The sequence below is a fragment of the Lepidochelys kempii genome, unplaced genomic scaffold, assembly GCF_965140285.1.
Source record: "Lepidochelys kempii isolate rLepKem1 unplaced genomic scaffold, rLepKem1.hap1 scaffold_83, whole genome shotgun sequence".
NCBI lineage: Eukaryota > Metazoa > Chordata > Testudines > Cheloniidae > Lepidochelys > Lepidochelys kempii.
In genome coordinates, this window is record NW_027621939.1 from 85,001 (window position 1) to 92,500 (window position 7,500).

The following is a 7,500-nucleotide window of genomic DNA, read 5'->3' on the forward strand; positions in this document are numbered from 1 at the left end:
CCCTGGAAGTCTGAAATTTTTTTTCACCGACCCCATACGGGGTGGCGGGGGAAGGCATCCCTACCACTCTCCGGCCAAAAAATGAAAAAAAAAAAAAACGGAAAAAAGGATCGGGGCCACCCGAGGCAGGGGAGTCACCGGGTCAACCCGGCGCCTGTGCCCGAGAGGTCCCGCCGGCCAGCCTGAAACGCCCCGCCAGGGATCGGGGCCCTGGAAGTCTGAAATTTTTTTTCACCGACCCCAAACGGGGTGGCGGGGGAAGGCATCCCTACCACTCTCCGGCCAAAAAATGAAAAAAAAAAAAAAACGGAAAAAAGGATCGGGGCCACCCGAGGCAGGGGAGTCACCAGGTCAACCCGGAGCCTGCACCGCGGGCTGGGGCCGGACGGACCCCGATCAGCCCGGGTACCCCTGCCCTGGGGCTCGGGGCTTCCGGACACCAGGTCAACCCGGAGCCTGCACCGCGGGCTGGGGCCGGACGGACCCCGATCAGCCCGGGTACCCCTGCCCTGGGGCTCGGGGCTTCCGGACACCAGGTCAACCCGGAGCCTGCACCGCGGGCTGGGGCCGGACGGACCCCGATCAGCCCGGGTACCCCTGCCCCGGGGCTCGGGGCTTCCGGACACCAGGTCAACCCGGAGCCTTCCCCCCGCGGGCTGGGGCCGGACGGACCCCGCTCCGCCCGGGTCCCCCTGCCGCGGGCTCGGGGCTTCCTTCCCGTCCGGACACCATGTCAAGCCGGAGCCTGCCCCCCGCCGGACAAGCCCCCCAGGCCACCCTGCGATGCCGTGGTCACGGATCGGGACCCTGGAAGTCTTTTTTAAAAATTTTCAGCGACCCCAAAAGGGGATCTGAGGGGCATCCAGACCACTCTCCGGACCCAAAAAAAAAAAAAAACGGAAAAAAGGATCGGGGCCACCCGAGGCAGGGGAGTCACCGGGTCAACCCGGCGCCTGTGCACGAGAGGTCCCGCCGGCCAGCCTGAAACGCCCCGCCAGGGATCGGGGCCCTGGAAGTCTGAAATTTTTTTTCACCGACCCCATACGGGGTGGCGGGGGAAGGCATCCCTACCACTCTCCGGCCAAAAAATGAAAAAAAAAAAAAAAAACGGGAAAAAGGATCGGGGCCACCCGAGGCAGGGGAGTCACCGGGTCAACCCGGCGCCTGTGCCCGAGAGGTCCCGCCGGCCAGCCTGAAACGCCCCGCCAGGGATCGGGGCCCTGGAAGTCTGAAATTTTTTTTCACCGACCCCATACGGGGTGGCGGGGGAAGGCATCCCTACCACTCTCCGGCCAAAAAATGAAAAAAAAAAAAAAACGGAAAAAAGGATCGGGGCCACCCGAGGCAGGGGAGTCACCGGGTCAACCCGGCGCCTGTGCCCGAGAGGTCCCGCCGGCCAGCCTGAAACGCCCCGCCAGGGATCGGGGCCCTGGAAGTCTGAAATTTTTTTTCACCGACCCCAAACGGGGTGGCGGGGGAAGGCATCCCTACCACTCTCCGGCCAAAAAATGAAAAAAAAAAAAAAACGGAAAAAAGGATCGGGGCCACCCGAGGCAGGGGAGTCACCAGGTCAACCCGGAGCCTGCACCGCGGGCTGGGGCCGGACGGACCCCGATCAGCCCGGGTACCCCTGCCCTGGGGCTCGGGGCTTCCGGACACCAGGTCAACCCGGAGCCTGCACCGCGGGCTGGGGCCGGACGGACCCCGATCAGCCCGGGTACCCCTGCCCTGGGGCTCGGGGCTTCCGGACACCAGGTCAACCCGGAGCCTGCACCGCGGGCTGGAGCCGGACGGACCCCGATCAGCCCGTGTAACCCTGCCCTGGGGCTCGGGGCTTCCGGACACCAGGTCAACCCGGAGCCTGCCCCCCGCGGGCTGGGGCCGGACGGACCCCGCTCCGCCCGGGTCCCCCTGCCGCGGGCTCGGGGCTTCCTTCCCGTCCGGACACCATGTCAAGCCGCAGCCTGCCCCCCGCCGGACAAGCCCCCCAGGCCACCCTGCGACGCCGTGGTCACGGATCGGGACCCTGGAAGTCTTTTTTAAAAATTTTCAGCGACCCCAAAAGGCGATCTGAGGGGCATCCAGACCACTCTCCGGACCCAAAAAAAAAAAAACGGAAAAAAGGATCGGGGCCACCCGAGGCAGGGGAGTCACCGGGTCAACCCGGCGCCTGTGCCCGAGAGGTCCCGCCGGCCAGCCTGAAACGCCCCGCCTGGGATCGGGGCCCTGGAAGTCTGAAATTTTTTTTCACCGACCCCAAACGGGGTGGCGGGGGAAGGCATCCCTACCACTCTCCGGCCAAAAAATGAAAAAAAAAAAAAAAAAACGGAAAAAAGGATCGGGGCCACCCGAGGCAGGGGAGTCACCGGGTCAACCCGGCGCCTGTGCCCGAGAGGTCCCGCCGGCCAGCCTGAAACGCCCCGCCAGGGATCGGGGCCCTGGAAGTCTGAAAATTTTTTTCAACGACCCCAAACGGGGTGGCGGGGGAAGACATCCCTACCACTCTCCGGCCAAAAAATGAAAAAAAAAAAAAACGGAAAAAAGGATCGGGGCCACCCGAGGCAGGGGAGTCACCAGGTCAACCCGGAGCCTGCACCGCGGGCTGGGGCCGGACGGACCCCGATCAGCCCGGGTACCCCTGCCCTGGGGCTCGGGGCTTCCGGACACCAGGTCAACCCGGAGCCTGCACCGCGGGCTGGGGCCGGACGGACCCCGATCAGCCCGGGTACCCCTGCCCCGGGGCTCGGGGCTTCCGGACACCAGGTCAACCCGGAGCCTTCCCCCCGCGGGCTGGGGCCGGACGGACCCCGCTCCGCCCGGGTCCCCCTGCCGCGGGCTCGGGGCTTCCTTCCCGTCCGGACACCATGTCAAGCCGGAGCCTGCCCCCCGCCAGACAAGCCCCCCAGGCCACCCTGCGACGCCGTGGTCACGGATCGGGACCCTGGAAGTCTTTTTTAAAAATTTTCAGCGACCCCAAAAGGCGATCTGAGGGGCATCCAGACCACTCTCCGGACCCAAAAAAAAAAAAACGGAAAAAAGGATCGGGGCCACCCGAGGCAGGGGAGTCACCGGGTCAACCCGGCGCCTGTGCCCGAGAGGTCCCGCCGGCCAGCCTGAAACGCCCCGCCAGGGATCGGGGCCCTGGAAGTCTGAAATTTTTTTTCACCGACCCCAAACGGGGTGGCGGGGGAAGGCATCCCTACCACTCTCCGGCCAAAAAATGAAAAAAAAAAAAAAACGGAAAAAAGGATCGGGGCCACCCGAGGCAGGGGAGTCACCGGGTCAACCCGGCGCCTGTGCCCGAGAGGTCCCGCCGGCCAGCCTGAAACGCCCCGCCAGGGATCGGGGCCCTGGAAGTCTGAAATTTTTTTTCACCGACCCCATACGGGGTGGCGGGGGAAGGCATCCCTACCACTCTCCGGCCAAAAAATGAAAAAAAAAAAAAAACGGGAAAAAGGATCGGGGCCACCCGAGGCAGGGGAGTCACCGGGTCAACCCGGCGCCTGTGCCCGAGAGGTCCCGCCGGCCAGCCTGAAACGCCCCGCCAGGGATCGGGGCCCTGGAAGTCTGAAATTTTTTTTCACCGACCCCATACGGGGTGGCGGGGGAAGGCATCCCTACCACTCTCCGGCCAAAAAATGAAAAAAAAAAAAAAAAACGGGAAAAAGGATCGGGGCCACCCGAGGCAGGGGAGTCAGCGGGTCAACCCGGCGCCTGTGCCCGAGAGGTCCCGCCGGCCAGCCTGAAACGCCCCGCCAGGGATCGGGGCCCTGGAAGTCTGAAATTTTTTTTCAACGACCCCAAACGGGGTGGCGGGGGAAGGCATCCCTACCACTCTCCGGCCAAAAAATGAAAAAAAAAAAAAAAAACGGAAAAAAGGATCGGGGCCACCCGAGGCAGGGGAGTCACCAGGTCAACCCGGAGCCTGCACCGCGGGCTGGGGCCGGACGGACGCCGATCAGCCCGGGTACCCCTGCCCTGGGGCTCGGGGCTTCCGGACACCAGGTCAACCCGGAGCCTGCACCGCGGGCTGGGGCCGTACGGACCCCGATCAGCCCGGGTACCCCTGCCCTGGGGCTCGGGGCTTCCGGACACCAGGTCAACCCGGAGCCTGCACCGCGGGCTGGAGCCGGACGGACCCCGGTCAGCCCGGGTACCCCTGCCCTGGGGCTCGGGGCTTCCGGACACCAGGTCAACCCGGAGCCTGCCCCCCGCGGGCTGGGGCCGGACGGACCCCGCTCCGCCCGGGTCCCCCTGCCGCGGGCTCGGGGCTTCCTTCCCGTCCGGACACCATGTCAAGCCGCAGCCTGCCCCCCGCCGGACAAGCCCCCCAGGCCACCCTGCGACGCCGTGGTCACGGATCGGGACCCTGGAAGTCTTTTTTAAAAATTTTCACCGACCCCAAAAGGCGATCTGAGGGGCATCCAGACCACTCTCCGGACCCAAAAAAAAAAAACGGAAAAAAGGATCGGGGCCACCCGAGGCAGGGGAGTCACCGGGTCAACCCGGCGCCTGTGCTCGAGAGGTCCCGCCGGCCAGCCTGAAACGCCCCGCCAGGGATCGGGGCCCTGGAAGTCTGAAATTTTTTTTCACCGACCCCATACGGGGTGGCGGGGGAAGGCATCCCTACCACTCTCCGGCCAAAAAATGAAAAAAAAAAAAAAACGGAAAAAAGGATCGGGGCCACCCGAGGCAGGGGAGTCACCGGGTCAACCCGGCGCCTGTGCCCGAGAGGTCCCGCCGGCCAGCCTGAAACGCCCCGCCAGGGATCGGGGCCCTGGAAGTCTGAAATTTTTTTTCACCGACCCCAAACGGGGTGGCGGGGGAAGGCATCCCTACCACTCTCCGGCCAAAAAATGAAAAAAAAAAAAAAAACGGGAAAAAGGATCGGGGCCACCCGAGGCAGGGGAGTCAGCGGGTCAACCCGGCGCCTGTGCCCGAGAGGTCCCGCCGGCCAGCCTGAAACGCCCCGCCAGGGATCGGGGCCCTGGAAGTCTGAAATTTTTTTTCAACGACCCCAAACGGGGTGGCGGGGGAAGACATCCCTACCACTCTCCGGCCAAAAAATGAAAAAAAAAAAACGGAAAAAAGGATCGGGGCCACCCGAGGCAGGGGAGTCACCAGGTCAACCCGGAGCCTGCACCGCGGGCTGGGGCCGGACGGACCCCGATCAGCCCGGGTACCCCTGCCCTGGGGCTCGGGGCTTCCGGACACCAGGTCAACCCGGAGCCTGCACCGCGGGCTGGGGCCGGACGGACCCCGATCAGCCCGGGTACCCCTGCCCCGGGGCTCGGGGCTTCCGGACACCAGGTCAACCCGGAGCCTGCCCCCCGCGGGCTGGGGCCGGACGGACCCCGCTCCGCCCGGGTCCCCCTGCCGCGGGCTCGGGGCTTCCTTTCCGTCCGGACACCATGTCAAGCCGCAGCCTGCCCCCCGCCGGACAAGCCCCCCAGGCCACTCTGCGATGCCGTGGTCAGGGATCGGGACCCTGGAAGTCTTTTTAAAAAATTTTCATCGACCCCAAAAGGGGATCTGAGGGACATCCAGACCACTCTCCGGACCCCAAAAAAAAAAAAAAAAAAAACGGAAAAAAGGATCGGGCCCACCCGAGGCAGGGGAGTCACTGGTTCAACCCGGAGCCTGTGCAGAGAAGTCCGCCAGGGCAGCCTGAAACGCCGCGGCCAGGGATCGGGCCCCTGGAAGTCTGAATTTTTTTTTCACCGACCCCAAACGGGGTGGCGGGGAAGGCATCCCTACCACTCTCCGGCCAAAAAATAAATAAAAAAAAAAAAACGGAAAAAAGGATCGGGCCCACCCGAGGCAGGGGAGTCACTGGTTCAACCCGGAGCCTGTGCAGAGAAGTCCGCCAGGCCAGCCTGAAACGCCGCGGCCAGGGATCGGGTCCCTGGAAGTCTGATTTTTTTCCCACCGACCCAAAACGGGGTGGCGGGGGGGAGGCATCGCGACCACTCTCCGGCCAAAAAAGGAAAAAAAAAACCGGAAAAAAGGATCGGGGCCACGCGAGGCAGGGGAGTCACCAGGTCAACCCGGAGCCTGCACCGAGGGCTGGGGCCGGACGGACCCCGATCAGCCCGGGTACCCCTGCCCTGGGGCTCGGGGCTTCTGGACACCAGGTCAACCCGGAGCCTGCACCGCGGGCTGGGGCCGGACGGACCCCGCTCAGGCCGGGTACCCGTGCCCCGGGGCTCGGGGCTTCCTTCCCGTCCGGACACCATGTCAACCCTGTGCCTGCCCTCGCCAGACAAGTCCCCCAGACCAGCCTGCGGCGCCGTGGTCAGGGATCGGGACCCTGGAAGTCTGAAAAAAATTTTTCACCGACCCCAAAAGGGGTTCTGGGGGGGCATCCAGACCACTCTCCGGACCCAAAAAAAAAAAAACGGAAAAAAGGATCGGGCCCACCCGAGGCAGGGGAGTCACCGGGTCAATCCGGAGCCTGTGCAGAGAAGTCCGCCAGGCCAGCCTGAAACGCCCCGGTCAGGGATCGGGCCCCTGGAAGTCTGAAACAAAATTTTCAACGACCACAAAAGGGGTGCCGGGGGGGCATCCCGACCACTCTCCGGCCAAAAAACGGAAAAAAAAAAAAACGGAAAAAAAGGATCGGGGCCACCCGAGGCAGGGGAGTCACCAGGTCAACCCGGAGCCTGCAGCGCGAGCTGGGGCCGGTCGGACGCCTTCTCCGTGCGGGTCCCCCTGCCACGGGGTCGGGGCTTCGTTCCCGTCCGGACACCAGGTCAACCCGGAGCCTCCCCCGCGGGCTGGAGCCGGACGGACCCCACTCCACCCGGGTCCCCCTGCCCCGGGGCTCGGGGCTTCCTTCCCGTCCGGCCACCAGGTCAACCCTATACTTTCAATGGGTTGACCTGGTGGCCGGTTTGCTTTTCGGCCACCAGGTCAACCCTATACTTTGAACGGGTTGACCTGGTGGCCGCTTTGCTTTTCGGCCACCAGGTCAACCCTATACTTTGAACGGGTTTACCTGGTGGCCGCTTTGCTTTTCGGCCACCAGGTCAACCCTATACTTTCAATGGGTTGACCTGGTGGCCGGTTTGCTTTTCGGCCACCAGGTCAACCCTATACTTTGAACGGGTTGACCTGGTGGCCGCTTTGCTTTTCGGCCACCAGGTCAACCCTATACTTTGAACGGGTTTACCTGGTGGCCGCTTTGCTTTTCGGCCACCAGGTCAACCCTATACTTTGAACGGGTTGACCTGGTGGCCGGTTTGCTTTTCGGCCACCAGGTCAACCCTATACTTTGAACGGGTTGACCTGGTGGCCGGTTTGCTTTTCGGCCACCAGGTCAACCCTATACTTTGAACGGGTTTACCTGGTGGCCGGTTTGCTTTTCGGCCACCAGGTCAACCCTATACTTTGAACGGGTTTACCTGGTGGCCGGTTTGCTTTTCGGCCACCAGGTCAACCCTATACTTTGAACGGGTTTACCTGGTGGCCGGTTTGCTGTTCGGCCACCAGGTCAACCCT